The sequence below is a fragment of the Mastigoproctus giganteus genome, chromosome 13 (genome assembly GCF_048544385.1).
Source record: "Mastigoproctus giganteus isolate SK-2022 chromosome 13, ASM4854438v1, whole genome shotgun sequence".
NCBI classification, from domain to species: Eukaryota; Metazoa; Arthropoda; class Arachnida; order Uropygi; family Thelyphonidae; genus Mastigoproctus; species Mastigoproctus giganteus.
This window is the reverse complement of record NC_143587.1, coordinates 162,693,425-162,717,563: the sequence shown is the minus strand read 5'-3', so window position 1 is coordinate 162,717,563 and position 24,139 is coordinate 162,693,425. Positions and strand designations below refer to the sequence as shown.

Here is a 24,139-nt window from a genome sequence, read left to right as displayed (position 1 = left end):
CTATAACATAACAATGGTCTGTGAGAATGAAAAGAATTTTTAGTATGGAAAACTTATTTATTTAACACAATATACTGCAAAATAGTAAACTAATTATAAGGAATTGTGGGAGATGTGGTTTCTTTCGTTGGCAATTCTTTAATATTTTGTAGTTTACAAAAATATACTAAGCAGACACCATTACAAAATTTTCAGTGCAACCCCCCCCCCCCCCCCCAAAAGAGGTTTGTGAACCACCGGTTGGGAATCAATGGTCTAGATGATCCTTCATCACTTCTTTTACCAGTGATTCCATTATTTTTCTTGAAACAGAAGTTAAACTAACAGATCTACAATTATTCGTGTCACACCTGGATCTCCCTTTGTGAATTGGGGATACATTTACAGATTTCCAGTCCACGGGGATCTCCTTTAAGCAAAGGATGCTCTCATAATTATGTCTAAGGGCTTGCTTACTTCCTTCACTGCCTCACTTAATATGATTGGATAGATTCTATTCACCTCAGATGCCATTCTTATGTTTAACTTCAACAATTTCTCTTCCATTTTCCTCTCAATTATTGCAAAATCATTTAGATCTCTGTTAGGATTTGATAAGCTTCTGGCCTCCACTTCCCTATAGTATTCATCATATGTGAATGTAGATGCAAAATGCTATGGCGCCTCCGTAGTCAGGTGGGCAGGAGCAGCAGTGTATAGCACACGCTTCTTGATTAGACCGGGGTTCGAGCCCGTGACCACCAAATACGGAGGATGCGGAAAGGTCAGGGAATGACCACCGCATATCCCCGGAGCAATATGGCCTTAGTTGCTAATGCTCCTAAAAACCAAATAACAACAACAACAACAACATGCAAAATGCTCATTGAGTTTATCAGCAATCTGAGCAGGATCATAGCAAAAACATCTTAATCAAGTGGACTAATTTGATTCTTCCTCTTCTCTCTGGTGTTTACATAAGTAAAGAAGTCTTTGCTGTTTTTCTTTGCATCCATCGCCAAAGATTTCTCTTAATCTTCCTTTTCCTGTGTGACCTCCATTGTGACTTGATCTCAATAATTTATATGAGCACATGCACTTTTTCTTCTCTGCCACAAATTTCAATAGTTCATCTGACATCCATTTAGGCCTAACTTTGAAGAGTATTTCTTAGTTGGTATGAAAAGCCTGATAGCTTCTTTGATTAATTCCTTGAACACTTCCCATTTAGAATTTGCTGATGGTAACACCATCGGTATAATACATATCATTGCATTTAGGAATCTATTAGATAGTGTACTATTGATAATTAATTAATTAATTAAATTTATTAATCTTATTAATTTTCATTGTTAATCAATAATATTTAATCGGATATCATGCCCCAGACTAGAGCAGCAAAGCAACTGTCACAAAGTAGCAGGAATGCTGTGACTCAGGGGGGAACCAACTGTGGTGATTCTCCAATTCATCACAGCCTAAAAAAAATGTGCAACTTAGTATTACAGTTAGTAGAGGCATATGATTAAGAGGCAAACTTATATAGAATCAGCCAAAAAAAAAAAAAAAAAAAAACTTCCCATTTCACCCATATATTCACTCCAAATGTTTGTCTAGTTCTACCTTCAACTTAAATAAGTTGTTAACCTCCACTACAACAGATGGAAGTTTCTTTCAGCTATCAACTACCCGCTGGCTGAAGGCAAATTTCCGTACATCTATTCTACAATTGTCTTTCCTCAATTTGAATTTGTCCCCTCAGGTGATTAATCTGAGCAAGAGGAAGAATTGATTCAGCATTGAGCTTGTTCAAACCATTCAAGGCCTTATACACCTCAGTTAGATCCCTCGCAGGTGCTGAGTCCTTTCTTGGTAACAGCAACCCTTTGTTCCGCTCACCAATCTTGTTACCTTTCTCTGTTCGTGTTCCAGCAGCTCTATATCCTTCCTAAAATGAGGCCTCCATACCTGTATACAGTACTCAAGGTGAGGCCTGACCATTACCTTATACAAGGGGACAATCACCTTATCCCTGCTAGCAAAATTCCTGTATGTTGTTGACAAGACACCATGAGCTACTCTTGCAGCCTGTCTGCACTACTGAGAAAACTTCATATCGGACTGCACAATTACCTCCAGGTCCTTTTCATTCTCCACTACCCTCTGTGTAGTACCACCTGGCTAATACGTTACTCTGGGGTAACTGCTACCCATATGCATTACTTTACATTTGTCAATGTTAAAGGGCACCTCTGTAGCCAGGTGGGAAGGAGCAGTAGTGTGTATCACATGCTTCTTGATTAGACCGGGGTTCGAGCCCGTCACCACCAAATACGGAAGATGCAGAAAGGTCAGGGAATGACCACCGCATATCCCGGAGCAATATGGCCTTAGTTGCTAATGCTGCTAAAAACCAAAAACAACAAAACATCAACATCAATGTTAAAACTTAAGTTGTCACCTCTCAGCCCATCTGCCCAACTTTTCCAGATCCTATAACAGTAATATACTGTCATTAACAACTCTGCCAAACTTTGTATCATCTGCAAACTTAGACATTAACCCTGATATACCTTCACAATATTATTTATAAATATAGAATACAACAATTGGGTGACTCCACTAATAACATTAGTCCACAAAGAGCAGTGTCCATTGATTCCCACTTTGTCTTCTCCCAGTCAGCCATCTTTTTATCCATTGTAGCAGCTTGCCCTTAATGGCATACTGCTTCAATTTGAACAGTAGTCTTCCATGTGCAGCAGTATCAAAATCTTTCCTAAAATCCAAGTATATGATACGAAAATTATTGTTTGCATCCAGTTCCTTTGTGACCACATTATAGTTTTTAATCAAATTTGTGAGACAAGATTTCCACTTAACAAACCTATGGTGTGTCTGATCTATAACTGTAGTCTTGTCTACATGATTCTGCATTGCTCTTTAACCAGTGACTCCATTATTTTTCCTGAAACAAAAGTTAAACTAAGGTAAAAGGTAAAGTGCAGCCATTATCAACCCACTGCAGGATGGAAGCCTCCTCAACAGTTTGTGCTGAGGGAAATGGACCATAATCTGCCACGCTGGTCCAGTGCGAGTTGGCAGATTGACCGTATTCAGCAGTCAGGGGCTTGAACCCCGGTCTACTCAAAGAGCCGTGTGCTACTGCACTCCCGCTCCCAACCACTCGGCTACAGAAGTTAAACTAACAGGTCTATAATTACTCGTGTCACCCTTTGATCTCTTTTGTGAATTGCAGATGCATATGCACATCTCCATTCCATGTGGACTTTCCTGAGTCCAAGGAAGCTTTCATAATTATGGCTAAGGGTTTGCTTATTTCCTTTGCTGCCTCCTTTAATTTAAATAGAGATCCCATCCACCCCAGGTGCCTTTCTTATGTTCAATTTCTCTCCAATTTGCTCTGTTATTACAAAATCATTTAGCTCCCTGCTAGAGTTTGATAAGCCTCCACTTCCCTGCAGACATTCCTCGTGTGTGAATGTAAATGCAAAACACTCATTCAGTTTGTCAGCTACCTCAGCAGGTAAGCAACAATCAAACTGTTTTTAATGTCAAGTGGACTAATCTGATTCATCCCATTCCTTCTAGAGATTACATAAGTAAAGACGGTTTTACTGTTTTCCTTTGCATCCTTTGCCAAGGATCTCTCGTAATCTGCCTTTGCTTGTCTAATGTCCTTTGTGACTTGATTACAGACTGTCTTATATCTACCATAGGCATCTGTCTCCTGATAGTTTGTGTCCCATGCATTTTTCTCTTCTGCCACAAGTCTCAATTCATCTGACATTCATTTAAGCATAAACCTTGGACAGTATTTATTCGTTGGTATGAAAGCCTGGTAGCTTCCAAGATTAATTCCTCGAATGCTTCCCATTTAGAATTTCCTGTTGGTAACATCACCAGTTGGTCCCACTGTATAGAATTTAAAAAATCTCTGAGACCACTGTAGTCACCTTTACAAAAGCAAAAGCCCTTCCCTTTACCCTTGATGGTAGTTACATCTTTAAGTAAATCCCACATCAGTACACTGTGATCACTATCACCCAGTGGTTCCTTTATCTGCAAATTCTTAATGCGTGAATAATCACTGCTGATAATCAATATTACTCCCTCTGGTTGCTTCTCGAACATGTTGTAGAACACAGTTATCCAATAAATGCACAAAAGTCTTGCTAGTGTGTGAGTGACCAACCCACAAGTTCCAGTCAATATCTGAGAAGTTAAAATCCCTCATTATAAGACATTCTGATTTTTTTGCCCACTCTACTTCTCTGTACAATTGCTCATTATACTCATCAGGCCTATAACACACACTTACTCTTTTTCCCTTTCCTAGTGCTTATGTCAAACCAAAGTGCCTCACTTTGGTTTGACATAAGCACTATACTGTCCTGTCTACACTACTGTACTGTCCACCTATGCCATTTGGATCCACTTCCTTAGATTGTGTTTCTTAACTAACTGCATCACTGCTCCTCCCCTGCTATCCTTTCTGTATACATTATACTCCCCAAATTCCAATTCTGCATTCCTTATCTTTGTGTGGCACCATGTCTGATATCCCAACATCAACCTTTGATGTCTTCACCACCACTTCAAATTCATCAAATTTATTTTCTCTACTCTAGCATTGGTGTACATGCAAGTATAGATGCACCTCCTGTTCTTGCTCTTAGTTACCCTAACACAACCCATATATTTACTTGTTCCATTATGACTTCTAGAAATCCCCAGTACCTCACTTTCCAGGCTGCTGCCCATTTCAATAGAAGTAACGGAAGAATCACTGTCTCCTCTGCTTGTGGCTACTGTTAATCTGTTAGTCTGTGAATCCCCACCCCAAGCTAGCAGTTTTCCCGAACCACCTAACACTGCCTCAATATCGAGGCAGTGTTAGATGGGTCCGATAGCATGCAACCTTTAGTTGTTTAAGTGTATTCCATTCCTATAGAAGCAGTCTCCCTAGAGGCAGTTGAAAAAAAGTCGAGTTAAGGTTAAATTTGAGTGTCTGCAATTCTGTAAGACACTATAGGAGGGAGTACGTGATGAGAGCCTTGTCAATCAATTCAGCCCTATAGAGATTGTGCAAGGCTCATGTAGAATTTTTTTTTTTTTTTTTTTTTTTTTCAGCATGGTCTGTGCTTGTTAACAGGAGAGCCTGCTTCTACAGGGATGGGATACAATTAAGAAAGGGTGCAAGAGTGTTTACTGATGCTATTGAGGAAGTGTTAGGTGGGTCAGATAAGTGCTAACTTGGTGGGATTCACTGACTAAAAGATTAACAGTAGCCATTACTTTTATTCTTATATTAACAGTAGCCACAGCAGAGGTGAAAGTGATTCTTGCAATGCTGCTATTAGAATGAGCAGATGCCTGGAGTGTGGGGTGCTGGGGATTTCAGGGACTGGTGGGAGTCATCATGTAACAAATAAATACATGGGCTGTGTTGGGGTAACTAAGAGTAAGAAAATGTGCGTGTGTACTTGCATGTACACCAATGAAGTGCTGGTGAAGACATCGAAGGCAGATATTGTTGGGATATCAGAGATGTAGAGTGGGTGGTTGATTGCTGGAACAGACTTCCATCTCTGGTTTTGGGTGTTGAAAGCTTAAATAAATTCATGGCTGAAGTAGACAAACATTTGTAGTGACTGGATGGGTGAAATGGAAAGGTGTTTTTTTTTTTTTTTTTTGGCTGATGCTGTATAAGCTTGCTTTCCTGTATCATATGCCTTAACTAATGCTAATGTGGTATCGCACAGATATAAGCATTGCAGAATTGGAATTTGGGGAGTACAGTATCTACAGAAACGATAGACAGAATAGGAAGGGAGGAGGGGTTATGCTGTTAGTAAAGAAACACAAAATCTAAGGAGTGCATCCAATTGACATAGATGTACAGTGCAATGTTGAGTCAGTTTGGTGTGATAAGCACTTGGAAAGCCAAAGTGAGATTCAGATTTTGTGTTATTGGCCTAATGAGTACAATAAACAATTGCACAGAGAAATAGTGGGCCAGTAAATCAGATTGTCTTCTAGTGGGGGATTTTTAACTTCCCAGATATGACTGGAACTTGTGGTTTGGTCACTCGCACATTAGCAAGACTTTTGTGGATTTATTGGATGATTGTTTTCTGCAGCAGCATGTTCGAGAGGCAACCAGAGAGGGTAATACTCTTGATCTGGTTATCGGCAATGATTTTTCATGCATTAACAATTTGCAAATAAAGGAACCACTAGGTGGCAGTAATCATAGTGTACTGATATGGGATTTACTTAAAGATTTGTCAACCATCAGGGGTTAAGGGAAGGGTTTTTGCTTTCGTAAAGGTCATTAAGCTTCTGAGTGCTCTTCAGTTCATAGCTAAATTTTAATCAGCAAACTATATTGTTCTGAATTTGTTGATTTTGATTTACGCTGAATTTGAAATTTATTGATTTACAGTGCAAGTAAGATTATTTAGATACTTAAACGAATAAAAGAAAAGTAATGATTAAAATAAAAACGTTTATACTTAATATTTCTAATTAAAGTAAGCTTTTTCGTAATGATTCTTTTTATAAATTTACTATTATATGCAAAACATTAGAAGTGGAAATGACATCACTAATCTGTTTAATGCTCTAACTCCAAACCCATTGCTCCTACTTCAAACTGATGTAGACCTTTTTCTTGTATTTTAATAAACCACTCCGTCAGTAAATATCAGTGTTGTTTTAGCATTAGTAGAGGCATATGATGCAAGAAAGCAAGCTTATGCAGCATCAGCCAAAAAAAAAAAAAAAAACACTCCCATTTCACCTCTCTGTTCATTCCAAATACCTGTCCAGCTCAGCCTTAAATTTATTTAGGCTGTCAACTTCCACCACAAAGGATGGACGTCTGCTCCACCAATCAACTACCCGCTAGCTAAAGGCAAACTTCCGCACATCTATCCTACATTTGTCTTTCCTCGGTTTGAATTTATGCCCTCTCAGGTGATTATTCTGAGCAAGAGGGAGAATCCTATCAGCATTAAGCATGCTCAAACCATTCAAGGCCTTATATACCTCAATCAGATCACCTTGCAGATGCCTAGTATCCAGACACTGTAATTTACAAAACTTAAGCCTTTCTTCGTAAGGTTGCTCTTATGAAGAAAGATTGTTGCCCTTCTCTGTACTCGTTCCAACAGCTCTACATCCTTCTTAAAATGAGGCCTCCAGACCTGTATACAGTACTTAAGGTGTGGCCTGACCATTGCCTTATACAAGGGGATAATCACCTCCTTATCCCTGCTAGAAAAATTCCTGTATATCATTGACAAGACACCATGAGCTACTCTTGCAGACTGTCTGCACTGTCAGAAAACTTCATATCTGCCTGCACAATTTCCCCCAGGTCCTTTTCGTTCTCTACCACTGTCAGTGTAGTACCACAGAGTTGATACATCACTCTGGGGTTGCTGTTTCCCATATGTAGTACTTTACATTTGTCAATGTTAAACTTCATTTACCACCTCTCAGCCCATCTGCTCAACTTTTCTAGATCCTGTTGCAGCAGCGTACTGTCATTATGTCCTTAACACAACCCTGCCAACCTTCGTATCATCTGCAAACTTGGACATTAAGCTTGATATACCATCATCAATATCATTTATAAATACAGAAAACAACAATGGATCCAGCACTGAACCCCGAGGGACTCCACTAATAACATTAGTCCACAATGAGCAGTGTCCATTGATTACCACTCTGTCTTCTCCCACTCAACCGTGGCTCCATTGCTAAGTGTTTCCTTGGCCAGGCGATTTCTGCACCTCTATAAAGTGATCCAAAGCATTCTCCTTTAAAGGAATCGCTCTTCTGTTGAAGTTTCCAGTTAGTTTCTCTTAAGTTCTTTCAAAAAGCACTGTAGACTTCATCTTACAAGTAATAAGTTAAGTCAGGAAAGAAAAGACAACTTTTCCTTTTATTTTTATTAGAGTTACTAACCTAACAACCGCTTGGCCACTCGTGGCATTACTTCTACCTCCCCGTGGTGGGGCCGGTAACCTGAGTGGTAAACCCAACCCTTAGGGCTAAAAGGAGTATAAATGGAGAAAGAAACCTTTCCTCCACTTGATCCATTGAGATCATCTACCGATACAGATCAACCTGATTGTGACCATTATCAAAATAAAAGGCACAAAAAAAAAAAAAAAATCCATGTCTTTCTCCTTATACATTTACTGTTGTACTATCCTGTGAGCAAATTATCGCCATTTCTAATTCAGAAATTCTTGAAAAATAAATAAATTTTCTGTTTATACTCCGTCACGACAACCAAGTCAGTAGATTTTACAATAAATCGTCAATACAAATATTTATCACATTTAGTAGTCACGGGCTTAAACCCCGGTCCACTCAAGGAATGCGTGCTGTGCACTCTCACTCCTGACCACTGGGCTACATCAGGCCTAGATGCTGCAGGAACACCAAAGACGGTAAAATGTCTACAGTCTGGAGATCTGCTGGTAGAAACAATAAAACCAAATCATTCAGAAAGATTAATGAAACTGACCACCTTTGGTGGAATACCAGTGAAAATTATACCACATACCACTCTCTGAATACCTCCAAAGCAGTTATAGCAGAGTGGGACCTCATTAACATCTCAGAGGAAGAAATTGTGCAAGATTTGGCTGATCATACTAGCAAAGAGAATATTAATCAAGAAAGATGGGGAATTAATGCCTACACTGAACATAATACTGACTTTCAGTACCCCAAATTTACCAACAACAATTAAAGCAGGGTATCTAAATTGTCGCATACGTCTATATATACCGAATCTCATCAGGTGTTATAAGTGCCAGAAATATGGACACTCCCAGGTAGCATGCCATGGCACTATGATATGCCCACATTGTGGTTCAACGGAAAACACCAAGCTGACTGCACTGTAACCGCCTTCACCTGCCCCAATTGCAAAGGTAATCATCCGGCATATTCAAACAATTGTGAAATGTGGAAAGTTGGAAAAAAATACAAAACAGAAAACAAGGTAACATACCAGGAAGCCAAAAAGCACATCATGCAATTTATGCCGAAATGCACACATACACAGGCAGCTCAACAAAGTGTTTCTATTGCTAATTAGACTGACATCTCAGTCCCTCCAAACACTACAATTGCTGATTGGGCCAGGTCCGTGCTTAATGCTAAGCCGCAACCTGCCAAACAAAGTCTACAAGAACAAGAAAGTAATTCTCCAATTTCCGTTCCACCCAATATACCTGCAACTACTAAAAAAGCAGACAAACCAGCACCAACAGATCATATCCAGACCAAGAAACAATCCTCCATACATATGGATGTTGACACAAAGTTGAAACAGGAGAAACTATTACATCTTCATGCAGAAGAAGACATGGATACAGAGCAACCGGCATTCCCAAAAAAAGATAGACATAAAATTGAATGATACAAACAAAATGCCCAAAAAAAAAAACACAGATCAAAACACAACTCAAACCGTGTAATGCAGCACATACTTCAATGGAATTGTAGAGGCATGCATGCCAATACAGAAGACTTATTAATAGATATAATCCAATGATAGTTTGTTTACAAGAAACAAATTTAACGCCACAAGTAACTCTCTCAATCAAAAACTTTATAATGTATAGAAAAGACAGGAATACTGCAATATCTGCACATGGAGGGGTGGCGATCTTAATTCTAAAATTCCCTCTCGAATTATCTCTCTACAGACCGACTTGGAAACTTGGAAGCTGTTGCTGTGCGTGTGGCTCTTGGAATAACGCTAACGCTAGTTTCAGTATTCCTTCCACCAAACAGTCCCATCACACTAAAAGAACTAGAAGATCTTATAGTTCAAATGCCAAAACCCTTCTGTCTCTTCGGTGACTTCAATGGGCATCACCCATTGTGGGGATCTTCGCGCCTGGATCAAAGAGGACATCTGATCTTCCTGAACTTACTGAACCAACAGCAGTTAAGCTTATTAAATATTGGCCATCACACTTATATTCATCTTCCCACAGGATCCACCTCATCAATTGAACTGTCCATTTGCTCCCCAATATGGAGTGGTCAATCTTAGAAGATCCACACAACAGCAATCATCTTCCAATTGTATTCAAACAAAACAATCCCAATGTCCCGACCAGAGAATAAAATGGAAGTTCTCAAAAGCAAATTGGGCAAATTACAATCTGTGTGTCCTTTGATGATCAATTTATAAAAACACAATCTATAGACAAAGTCACCAAGCACATTACCACAAATATTCTGGCAGGAGCTTCTGAAACAATTCCTCAATCCTCTGCAGACCAACACAGATATGCAAAATACTGGTGGAATGAGGTTTGTAATAGTGCCAAAAGAGAGAAAAATAAAGCCTGGAACAGTTTCGTAGGTTCCCCACAACAGCCAACCTCATATTATATAAAAAACAAAAGGCAAAGGCAAGACAAGTAAGAAGAAAAGCAAAAAAAGACTGCTGGATAAAATTTGCCAGTACCATCATGGTGATGATGAGGAGGATTTTTTTTTTTTTATATTATTATTATTTATTTATTTAATTTATTATTATTATTATTTATTTATTTTCTTATTATTTTATTTTATTTATTTATTTTTTATTTTATTTTATTATTATTATTTTATTTATTATTATTTTTTTTATTAATATTTTTTATTTTTTATTTATTTTTTATTTTTTTTTATTTATTTATTTACTTTTTTTTTATTTATTTATTTTCTTTTTATTTATTTATATATATATATATATATATATATATATATATATTATTTTTATTTTATTATTTTTTTTTTTTAAGCTCTGGATTGGGCCCCCAGAGGATTTTTTTTTTTTTTTTTATTATAAGTGTTGTTGTCTCATAACCTGAGACCTTATGCGTCCCATCTACTGGAACTGGCCCACCTTCCCGTGGTGTGGACGAGTATCTAGAAGCAGCCTTCCTGGTGATAGCTGCTTCTGGGTAGCCAAGAGGTCAGCATAACACAACAACATAACATGCATTAAACTACACGAACATTGCACTATATTACACGCTGGCCTGTTTTGCAGAGTCTGTTCAACGTACAAAGAAACGAGGTGGATTTGAACGGACGTTCTAGGAGCCACCCTACCTATATACACAAAAAAAAAAAAAAAAAGTACCATCACGAAGGACATCAGCAGTCGGATAATATGGAAAAAAATCCAACAATTAAATAATAAATACATTCCATTTACTGCTCCAATCCTGATTAGAAATGGACGAGAACTGTCCTACCCTAAAGAAATAGGCAATTTCCTTAGAGAAACTTTTAGTGAAATATCAGCAGCAGCTACATATGACAATTCATTCCAGAAAATTAAAACTTCAGCAAAAAATATAAAATAAATTTTAATACCACATGACCTCTTTCTTATAATCAGCCCTTCAACTTAACTGAACTCAAAGAAGCCCTAAACAGATCAGCAAACAGCGCAGCAGGACCGGACGGAATCTATTACATAATGCTGAAACATCTCAATAACACATCTTTAAAATTATTACTAGTATTCTATAATCGGATTTTCCTTGAATGTGTTTATCCTTCCTCATGGCATCACACAGTAATTCTTGCTTTTCCTAAACCGGGAAAGGATCAATCAGTTCCGCAAAACTACCGACCAATTTCTCTCACCAGCTGTCTCAGTAAAACATTTGAAAAAATGATTCACAGCAGACTAAAATGGATCCTTGAAAGTAAAATGCTATTAAATTGGTCAACCAATACGGTTTCTACCAAAATAGATCCTGCTTGGATCCTATGATAAGAGCTGAAACCAATATTCGCAACGCTTATGTTAAAAATCAACATTTAGTGATGGTCAGTCTAGACATCGAAAAAGCTTTTGATACCACATGGAGGTATGGCATTCTTCGAGAGCTCTATTCCATGGGGTTGAAAGGACACTTACCACAATTCGTTCAGAATTTTCTTAAGCACAGAAGCTACTGTCAGAATGTTTTATCCAGGAAGAAGGGGTGCCCCAAGGGTTCATACTAAGTGCTACCCTCTTTGTAATTAGGCTACCTAGAACTGTAGAAATATATGTATGCTGACTATTATGCCATTCATCAAACACTAATGCCATTGAGAGACAGCTACAACTCTCCATAAATAAACTGGAGACATGGACTCAACAAAATGGTTATCGTCTATCAGAACAAAAGACAATTGCGATCCATTTCTGTAAAAAACACAAATTACATCCAGAACCTGAACTTAAATTAAGAAATCATCTGATCCCTCTCGCCAGCAATATCCGCTTTTTGGGTTTAACACTAGATGTGAAACTAAATATTTCCATGCATATAAGTTATCTTAGAACCATCTGTTTGAAAAAACTCAATATACTTAGAGCTATCTCAGCCATAGCATGGAGCGCAGATAGATACACTCTTCTGCACTTGTATCATTCTCTCATCAGGTCGCGTCTAGACTATGGCGCAATAGTCTTTGACCCAGCAAGGAAAAGTGTGCTTACGAGACTAAATACCATACAACACAGTGCTCTTTGCACTGCACTTGGGGCCTTCTAAACTTCCCCAGTCCAAAGTCTCTATATAGAGGCAAACGAACCTCCACTCCACCTCAGGAGGAAAATGTTACTACTCGCCTATGCAGCCAGACTTAAAAGCCTTCCAGATCATCCCAATCAAACGCTACTCCTCAATTCTGAATGGATAATATTTTATAACAATAAGTTCACTGAAAACAGACCCACTGGTGTTAGACTACACAAGTTGATTCTCTGCTGGAACGTACATTTTAAAAACACACTCAAAGAAACGAAAATACCTGATCCACCCTACATTTATGGTCCACAAACCTACATTTCCAACAATGGGGAAAAAAGTCCCTGGAAAACTGTAGCATTAGTAGAGGCATATGATGCAAGAAAGCAAGCTTCTGCAGCATCAGACAAAAAAAAAAAAAAAAAACACTCTCATTTCACTCCTCCATTCATTCAAAATACCTGTCCATTTGAGCCTTAAATTTATTTAGGCTATCAACTTCCACAACAAGGGATGGAAGTCTGTTCCCCCAACCAACCTGCTGGCTAAAGGCAAATTTCCACACATCTATCCTACATCTGTCTTTCCTCAATTCAAATTTATGCCCTCTCAGGTGATTATTCTGAGCAAAAGGAAGAATCCCATCGGCATTGAGCATGCTCAAACCATTCAAGGCTTTATACACCTCTATCAGATCACCTCGTCAGTGCCAGACACTGTAATTTGCAAAACTTTAGCCTTCATAAGAGCAACTTTTTGTTCCATTCACTAATCTTATTGCCCTTCTCTGTACTCGTTCCAGCAATTCTACATCCTTCTTGAAATCAGGCCTCCAGACCTGTATACAGTACTCAAGGTGTGGCCTGACCATTGCCTTATACAAGGAAATAATCACCTTATCCCTGCTAGAAAACTTTCTGTATATCATTGACAAGATACCATTAGCTACTCTTGCAGACTGTCTGCACTGCTCAGAAAACTACGTATTGGCCTGCACAATTATCCCCAGGTCCTTTTCATTCTCTTCCACTGTCAGTGTGGTATCACAGAGTTAATACGTTACTCTGGGGTTACTGTGCTTATGTGAATCCCCATGGGTTCTAAACAAAGTACGTCTAGTGACAAACAGAAGATTAAAAGGGACAAGAAAGTGAAGACTTGGAACGAGAAAGTGCGGATGCTAGATAAATGTCCAGAAGGGCATTATCAAACAATATCAAACATGTACGGCCGTAGGCCGCATGTTTGATATCGACGAAAGTTAAAAAAAAAAAAACGTAAAGTGCAGCCATTATCAACCCACTGCAGGATGGAAGCCTCCTCAACAATTCATGTTGAGGGAAATGGACCATAATCTGCCATGCTGGTCCAGTGCGGGTTGGCAGATCGATCGTATTCAGCAGTCAGGAGCTTGAACCCTGGTCTACTCATCAAAGAGCGTGTGCTACTGCACTCCCGCTCCTGACCACTCGGCTACGGGACCCAATCGACGAAAGTACTATACATTAAATAAGAAAACAAGAAACTGAGATTACAGAGGCAGTGCAAATTGGTGGAATTCTTAATGCTAAATACATGATATACACTTTATCATGTATGTAAGCTTACATACATGATAAAGTGATGTTAAAAATGGAGAATGCACTGTTCATTCAGATTAAAGACCAGCACAAGAAAAACTTGCCTGTGAACACTGGCATGATATCCAGTGTTGAAGCAAGACCCAAAGTTCTGGCACTCGAGCAATCAGATAGTGCAACAGGAAGAAATGCTACTCGCACCGATAAGAATATGACATATCCATCTGACTTGCCTCCATCTACTCATGGGCGATGATCCTCCTCAGTGTCCACACTGTGCAGAACATCTAACAGTTAAAGATATTTTGATTGACTATCAACAATATTGTACTTCAATACTTCAAAATCTGGCTAATCTTCAAGAACCGTTGACATTACATCATATCATTGAAGAGGAGGCAAATATTAATGAACTTTTCTGCTTTTTGAAACAAATTGGAGTGTATAATCTTTTATGAATAGGTTTATGAACTGAAATGAAATTGAACTGGCTTCATTCTTACAATTATTTTCTGATATTCCTATGAATAGGCACACTATAGCCATAGCAGATAATATGCCAATAAACAACCATACCCCACACACACACACACACACACACACAGACTACTCGGATGACACTCACTGTAAGTCTGAAGATGTTCTTGCCCACAATCACTCAGAGCAAATGCAGCGAGCTGCAGCCAAATTTTTTAGTTTAATAAATTTTCTAAAAATTCCTAGAGTAATTCACTGGGAAACCCCATCCCCCACCTGAAGTCATCTAACTATAGTCTTCAGTGAAGAGGGCTTAAATCTAGACCTCTCTAAACGAGTGGCAGATGGCAATGTATTATGCTGATTAGGCTGCCATGGAGGGCTTAATCACAAGGAATGTAATGTTAAGTCAATTTTTGATGGCAGTGATCTTGTCTGATATTTTATTCCAGGGGCTGCTGTAAAATATCAGACAAGTTGGAGCATTAGGTGCAAGTTACTGCTATGGATAAAGGGATGGTTACTTGGCAGATGACCGAGGGTGATTATTAATGGGCACTGCCCATTTTGGACTGATATTATTAGTGGAATTGCTCAGATTCATTGCTGTGCCCTTTACTGTTTTCAATAATTATTAACAATATTGATGATGACATATCTATTTCCATTTTGAATTTGATTTTTTGGAGATCGTTGTTGAGAGCCTCAAAGAATTTATGTAGGTTTTCTGTCTCATGATTCCAGACAGCCAAAATGTCATTGACATACCTGCTCCAGAATTTTAGTTTATACGGCTGGTTTTCCAAGAATCTTCAAATTTTGTCATAAAAATTTCTGCCATGAGAGGAGAGAGGGCATTTCCCATGTTGAGGCCAGAAATCTGTGTATAGAATCCTCTGTTGAATGTGAAGTATGGATTTCCTATGGAAAGATCTATGGGAGCTATTATTTCTGTGGTAGGTAGAGGTCTTGGGTATCCCAGCAGTATATGTCTATCTATTACTTGAAGGAGACATGTTTTGGCTTCTTCTAAGGGTATGGTTGTGAACACAGATTCCACATCCTGGCTGTTTTTCAACAATCTTGGTTCTTTGGAACTATCTGGGCGAGGAGATGTGTCAACCATTTTCATATCTTCTGCCCAGGATGATGTCTGCTACTGATAATAGGTCTGGCAGGGAATCCTGGTTTATGTGCTTTTATATTAGCAAACAGATATGGTGCTCCCGAGCTGTTAGGATTCAGTTTCTTGTGGAGTTCTTAATCTGTGTATTTACTGTTGAGCAAGATTTATAATTTCCTTTTGACTTTCTTCTCTAGACCACTGGTGGAATCTGTTTTTAATGTTTTGTAGATGCTGGCGTCCTTTAGAAATTCTTGTACTTTTTTTACGATGTAGTCTCTCTTGTTGATAATGACAGTGTGTTTCCTTTGTCTGCTTTCAATATATGGATATTTCTGTCTTCCTTCATGTTTTTTAAGGCTCTTCTTTCACAGGTGGTTAGCTTCTTATTCAAATTGTAGATCCTCTTGTAATCTGTGTTGTGTAGTACCTGCATGGCTGTTATATCAATGGCATCCTTGGCTCGATTGTCCTGAACAGTTCCTTAAACTGTTGTGGAGGTGGGCTAGGAAGTCTAATGGGGGATATTATTATTACTAGCCATATAGTGCAAGGAAGCCTGAGGCTTATGCTACACCAGTTGAAAGAAAATTTCCAAGTTACCGAGAGAAAGAGAGAGAGAAAGAAAAGTACAAAGGAATCACCAAAAGAAAGAGAAGAATCATTAGCTATATGGTGCAAAAGCCTTGGGCTTTCTTGCACCATATAGCTAATGATGATAATAATAATATATATGGCCACTCTCAGATGGCATGTCGTGGATCACCTGCTTGTGCCTGCTGTGGAGCTAAGGAACATGATACAAAGGAATGTTCTGCCTCAAAACCACCATGCTTGAATTGTGACAGTGAACACCCTGCATATTCAAGAGCATGCCAAAGATGGAAAGAGGAAAAAACAAATTCAAAAAATCAAGATGGAACAAAACATTGAAAACATGTAGAAGTAAAGAAACAGGTAATATCAGTAAATAGTGGAAAATTGTATGCACAAGTTGTTCTGAGGAAGATTTCTATTTCAACGCAAACGGATATTTCAGTCTCGCCGTGTGATTCTTTTACACCACAATTCCGAGCACATCAAGTAAAGCAGTCGCTACTCCCATCTCAATACCAACTAAGGAAGTAACATATAAAGAAACACCTCCTCTCATTAAGACTCCGCCTGTTATTAGTGGGATACAGGATGTAATAGAGGTAAACAAAGAAGAGGAAAGTGCAGAAGAACCTATTCTGGATCTTTATCCTGAGAAAGAAATGGATATTGGGCACCATCTATTTCCCAAAAAAGCAGAGTAAAAACTAAAGCGGGCCAATCAAAATCCTTATCACTTCGGAAGCTAGCCAACAGTTCCACTAACTCCAAGTAATAATGGCTAAATTATTATTTGGAGTTAATAGCTAAATTATTACTTGGAGTTAATAGCTAAATTATTACGACGTAAAAATGCTCCTGCATAAATATGACCCTGTGCTTTTATCTGCAGGAAATGTACTTAAAGGCAAATGATGACCCCCATTTTGCAAAATTTTACTGCTATTCGTAAAGACAGAAACGGAGATGGCCTGGCCCATAGAGGAGTTGCAATATTCATGGGCAACCATACCCCTTTCTCACAAGTTCATTTGAACGCTAACTTAGAAGTAGACATTCGCTTAGCAAATATATAACCCCAGGGGCTCACATCTGGTGAGCATGGGCTTGGCACACTCAGGATCCTGAGCTGAATATCATCATTCTTCTCTTTCTTGATGATTCCTTTCTACCCCCCCCCCCCACCACCACCTCTCTCTCTCTCTCTCTCTCTCTCTCCTCTCTCTCTCTCTCTCTCTCTCTCTCTCTCTCTATATATATATATATATATATATATATATATATATATATATATATTTGTCTCCTAGGATACACATTTCCCAGTCAGATTTCAACAATCTTATTATGCAATTGCTCTCTCTCCCCTTTTACTTCTTGGAGACGTTAATGGACATAGTACCCCGTGGGTAGCATAGAACCTATTGAACGAGGTCGTATTGTTAAATTTTTGCTCGAAAATAACAGCCTTTATTTACTAAGTGTGAGAATGAACACCTACTTTCTCTGCCATTGATCTCTCCATCTGCTCACCTTCCCCACTATCTATGCTTTCCTGAGAGGTGGAACAGAATCCTTATGGAAGCGACGGACAACCTTGTCATCCATTTAGAATCTTACAGTGGAAATATGATCAACCAGAATGGAGTACATTCTTGTAGCTTACCTAATTTGATTCTGTACACATTCAACAGGAATCAAATGATGAAGCAGCGAAATACATCACGGAGTGTATTATCCATGCAGCAGCAATTGCAATTCCAAAAACATCCTCCCGATTTCTATGTTTTCCAAAGCCCATGGTGTAACCAAGACTGTAAAGAAGCAAGTCACAAAATCAGGCATGGAGAAAATTCTGATATTACCTTGCCACTGAACATCTTATAGCCTTTAAACGTGCCCATGCCAAAGCACGATTTATATATTTATTTGCTGATAGAGCCGAAAGGAATGCTGGGTCAAGTTTACATCCTCAATTAACTAAATGACCAGTGCCAAAGTTGTTGGGGATAAAATTCAGAAAATGAAGGGTAAATATATATCCCTCATCAATGTTAGAGCATAATGGGTGTATATTAGCAGGCCCTACTGCTATTGCCAATGCTCTAGGAGAAGTATTCTCCAGCATATCTGCTGAAACTTCATACTCTGCAGAATTCCTAGTTTTAAAGAAATAAAAAGGCAGGTTATAAGACTCTGCTTTTCTTCAAAAAAACCAAGTCTTATAACCGGCCTTTTAGTCAAGTGGAATTAACCATTGCACTTGCTACCTCAAAAGCCAGTGCTGCAGGACCAGATGCTATTCAATATGAGATGATAAAACATCTTCCATCTCACTCTCTAGTTGTAGAGCTGTTGCTTTGGCTCTATCAGCAGAAATTGTGCTTTGGCATGGGCCATCTCTACAACCAAATTTATTTGGAGGATCAATTTCCTGATTCTTGGCATACGGCAATAGTTCTTGCATTCCCAAAGCGAGGAAAGGACTCCATAATTCCCAACAACTATCGTCTTATGCTCTGACCAGTTGTTCATGTAAGGTTTCGTAAAAAATGGTGAATGCTCGCCTTATATATTACCTTGAGGCAATTGACCATTTTAATAAGATTCAGTGTGGCTTCCGAAAAAATTGATTCACTCTGGACTTAATCTGATTGGAAACAGTGATTTGCAATGTGTTTATAAAGCATGAGCACTTGGTATCAGTTTTCTTTGACATGGAAAAAGCTTATGATACAACCTGGAGGTATGGTGTTTTAAAAGTCCTCTCTTTATTTGGTCTTAGAGGTCACCTTCCTATTTTTGTCAAGAATTTTCTGTCAAAATGATACTTCCAGGTTTGTGGTAGATCCGGTGTTCAGCTTCTTTCGCCAAGAGGAACGAGTTCCCAAGGCTCTGTCCTCAGTGCAGGACCGTGTAAAGGTACTTGAGGGCCTGGATGCAAAAGGGCTTAAGGGGCCTCGTTCATTTATGTTGAGACTTTGATGGTTCCCTCGGTTGGGCCCCTAAATCAGGGACCGTGGTGCGGCACATCAGTGCACCCCCCTATTTGCACAGCCCTGCCCTCAGTGTTATGCTGTTTGCAATCAAAGTGAACTCCATTACAAAACAGCTTCCTCCTTCAGTAAATAGTGCTCTGTATGTAGATGATTTTAACATTTTTTTGTCACTTCTGCAGCATGAGAGTTATTGAATGACAGTTGCGACAAACAGTTGACCACCTTAATTCCTGGGCATTAACCAATGGGTTCTTGGGTTTCTGTTCAAAAGATCATTTGTGTGCATTTCTGCCACAAATGGAATCTACATACTGACCCAGAACTGACTTGGACAGAATCCAATTCCTGTGGCAACAGAAACAAAATTTTTGGGACTCATCTTTGATCAAAAGCTGACATTCCTCCACCATATCCATCAGCTCAGTGCTATCTCTTCCAACTTTTGGGGAGCAGATAGAAGCACATTATTGTGTCTTTATTGAGCAATTATCTGCTCTGAACTTGACTGTGGTTCCCACGCCTATTCTTCAGCTAGAAATTCTGTATTCTGATGGCTTGATCTAATCCACCATAGAGCCATTCGGATTGCTGCTGGGGCATTTTGTACTTCGCCTGTCATATTGTAACGTCAGCAGTTGTTGTTACAATATGCCATAAAAATAAAATCCCTGCCTGACCACCCTACGTGGACATCTGCTTATATGCCACAGCGGGAAAATCTATATAATATGCTTAAAACTGTTAGTCGGCCCTTTGGTATCAGGATTTGAGAATTGGTTCATGATATTAACTTCATGTTGGATAATATACTGTATCCACATCAGTCAGGCAAGTCCTTCCTCCTTGGAATATACGATTTCTGTCTTGTGACTTTAGTCTTAGGAGCTGGCTGAAAGTTGACACATTGCCATATATATATCAGCAACTCTTTGCAGCACACCATGCCAAAAACCCCAACTTCTTGCCAGTATATACATATAATATTTATGTAATTCTTTAGGGATATAAGTAATATAATGCTTATAAAGTATATATATTTTATCAAGCAATCCATAATGTAATTTTATAGCATAATACATATATTGCTGGTTTAACTGGTAATGGTGTAATATTATTAAGTTTGTACTTACCAATCATAATTCCTATTTGTTAGTATTACTGTGATAGTATTCAAGTATATTGCCAGAGTTTTTAATTTAAATTTTAACTAAATTCAAAAATTAAATTAAAAACTCTAGGCAATATGCTTGACATACTTTTCACAGTAATGTAACAAATTTGAAGGCATTTCCTGATTGGTAGGTACAACTTAATCATATGTACACATTACCTGTAGCATGTATGCAGGACTGATTGTTGCTGGACATAATAGGACCACAGCAAATGGCTTTTTGGGTCTTCCATGCAAAGAGAATGAGGAAATTCGTGTTTTTAATGGTTGAATTTAAATACTTAAAGAAAAGGGGTTCGAGCCCATAACCAACAAATACGGAGGATGTGGAAAGGTCAGGGAATTACCACTGCATATCCCCGGAGCAATATGGCCTTAGTTGCTAATGCTCCTAAAAAAAAACAAATAATACTTAAAGAAAAGGTTTGTTGCCTTCAAAAGAATTAAAATTGGAGGGGGGGTTGACACATGCTGCTAAACTCAATGCTAGACTACTGTCATGAATTGGGTAGCATGGAGGAATCACCAAGAGAATGCACTGATTCCACAGGAATTAGCTACTGTTTGGTAATTGTGCTGTCAGAGTAGTGTGAAATGCATTTTACATAAAGGATAGGTGAGATAGGCCCAGGAGTACAAATTGCAATTTCCATACACACACCCTTACATATTAGCAATCAGCAGTTTTGGTAAAAAAAAAAACCAATGGCATTACAATTGGCAAAGGCAACCTGACAAGTTATTGAAAATCAAGTCAGTATTTCAATCATGAAGCCTCAGCTGGATATCAAATAGTTAAAACAAGGCAGTCTTCACTAGGTTAAGAATCAAGCATACAAATGCCACTCACTCCCATTTACTCAGAGCAGAAGATCCTCCTTGGTGTCAAGGCTAACTTTCAAAATGTTCACATTCTACTAGACTGCCCAACATTTATAATAGCATGGCAAGTACTTTTTGAAATCTTTTAAGAAAACAGATTACCAACTCTTCAGACTTTGATAAATGACAATATGGCCGTAGCTGCCAGTGCATATAGGATTATGCTAAATCATCTTTAAATTGCAAAAATTAAGTTTTGAACTGATTTTATTATGTAGATTACAAAATAAAAGACAATTGTTCCACTCTATTTTCTTTGAATATATGTATTTTTGAATTTGCATTTAGGCATTTGAATGATGACTGAATCTTGTTGAACCATGTTTGATTTCATCAATTACACACTGGAGAAAAATCTTCCTGCTAGTGCATCATCTTTCAAAAAACAAGGAGGATGGGGGACCATAATATATCAGTTTAATTGGTTTGATAAACCAACTAAAACTCTTCAGACAGTCTGTGACTATAGGTAAGAAAATCATTAAAATGATATTGTCTGTCAGATAAAGGAGATTCTTCCAGTATAAGTTATTTTTTATAATATTGTAATCAATAAATTAGTTCCTGACTATAATATCCATCCATTGGAGAATTAAATGTGCAGTGCCAGTAGTATTTTTTCAAATCATAATAATTTAATCTATATTTGTGCTGTTTTAAATTCCACTTGCCCTTTCTGACAAGTGTCGGTATATAGTTTAGGATGGCACGTTCAAATAAGGGGTGGGGGAAAATTAAAGTAAAATGCACATCACATCTTGAGCTAACATCCCTTTAAAATAACCTGTTTATATGAAATAATGTAGGCTGTAAAACATATTTGGAGTAGTTCTACCAGGCATTAACAAAAACAGCACTAGTAGTAGTAGTAGCAGCGGCACATAATGCAAGAAAGCAAGTGTAGGAGCTTATGCAGCATCAGCCAAAAAAAAAAAAAAAAAAATCACACCATTCCCTCCAAATGCCTGTCCAGTTCCTCCTTAAATTTATTTAACCTATCAACTTCCACAACGACAGATGGAAGTTTGTTCCAGCAATTAACCACCCGCTGGCTAAAGGCAAATTTCCGCACATCTATTCTACATCTGTCCTTTCTTAATTTGAACTTATGTCCCCGTAGGTTCGTAATCTGAACAAGTGGAAGGATCCCATCAGAATTCAGCATGCTCAACCCATTCAAGGCCTTATAGACCTCAATCAGATCACCGTGCAGGTGCCTAGTCTCCATCCACTGCAATTTGCAGAACTTAAGCCTCTCTTGGTAAGAGGATCCCTTCATTCCCCTCACCAATCGTGTTGCTCTTCTCTACACCTGTGATGAATGATCACTACATGATCATTCATCACAGGAGAAAGAATTAAGCCACACTAATTTATCACGATAGGTTAAGTTGTTTCATTGTATTCTCATAGTGAAATTGAACACTCCACAATTTCAACTTGTGACCAATTTGAAGATTTCAGGAACCGTATCTCACTCCCCCCCCCTTGATCTATCTCTCCAGAGAAGTGACTCTTTGTTTTCCAATATTAACTTAATATCATTGCATGAATGATCTAATTAATTGATATTGGAGAGTAACTCTATGTAATCTAACATAATCATATTAATAATATTATTGGAAATTAGATAATCCATGTAACTTAAGATTGTAATTAACCTCTAAAGGCAGCCATTTTTATTATTATTTGTTGCCCTACTACTGTTACTTATTGTGATTCAGCTGTCATTTATTGAAATTAATTGGGGTTGCAATTAACTTCTAACTTGAGTTATTATTTTAATGAACCCCCCGACCCCAAGACCTGAAGACAAGAAACAGCATATTCTTGGAATGTTGCCAAATTGTTTGTGTTGAAATTGAGATATGTCCAATTTAATTCTTTATTATTATTTTAAAGAAGAAACAGAGAAACTGAAAAATAACTTAAAACTAATTTATTCTTCAAAAATAATTAACAGGTTGGCATGGTTCTTGGTTGGCCTGGCTGATTCATTACAAGAACTGAAAAAGAAAATATTTTCCAGTGTATTGGGTAAAAGATGTTATATGGAATATATGAACTTTAACTCTGCAAGCCTTTTGAGGAGAAATTTTTATCAGCTTGGCCTGCACTTGTAGGTAGAAGGAATCTGTTTTGTAGAGATGGAATACATTTAAACAAAGGTGATGTATGAGTTTTGCCAGTATCATTGAGGATACCTAAAGCATAGGTGTCAAACTCAAATAGGAATGGGTTCCACTAAACCTTATATGAGAATCAGTGCGGACTGCATATTGACTTAACTTGAAAACACATTAGTTTTCAATATTTATATTTATTTATTAACACATACATGCATACAAATCAGATTAGAACTATAGATAAAAATTTACATAATTTTATGTTTTAATATCGAATAGATTCAAAATCACTACAAAAGATATCGCAACAAAAAGATTCAAAATTAATTTAATATTGTTTGCTAGAAACTTTCCATCTTTTGCGAGAAACTATTTTTATCAACATCGGGTATAAGCTTTTGTGATAATGCAGTTTTCACTATGGATGATTTGTGCTCACTTGCTAATCTCGCCCGTTGGGAAATAATCTTGAATATTTCCCAATTAAATTTTAATCTGATTTGGGCCATACTCAGGAGTATTGTGGGCTGCATGTGGCCCGTGGGTTGCATGTTTGACACCTCTGTCTTAAAGGTTCAGGGAAACTGCTAGTTTGTTGGGATAAGGGTAATGTAGATATGCATTTAT

General features: G+C 38.1%; 1 protein-coding gene across 1 annotated transcript in view; it reads left to right on the top strand.

The window, feature by feature from the left end:
• LOC150076565 (uncharacterized) overlaps positions 1-24,139 on the top strand; it is a 308,265-nt gene that overhangs the window by 18,037 nt on the left and 266,089 nt on the right. Inside the window, exon 2 of the mRNA XM_090387038.1 lies at positions 21,675-21,855. The gene's annotated coding sequence lies outside the window, so the exon portion shown is untranslated. The remainder of the gene's footprint in view (positions 1-21,674; positions 21,856-24,139) is intronic.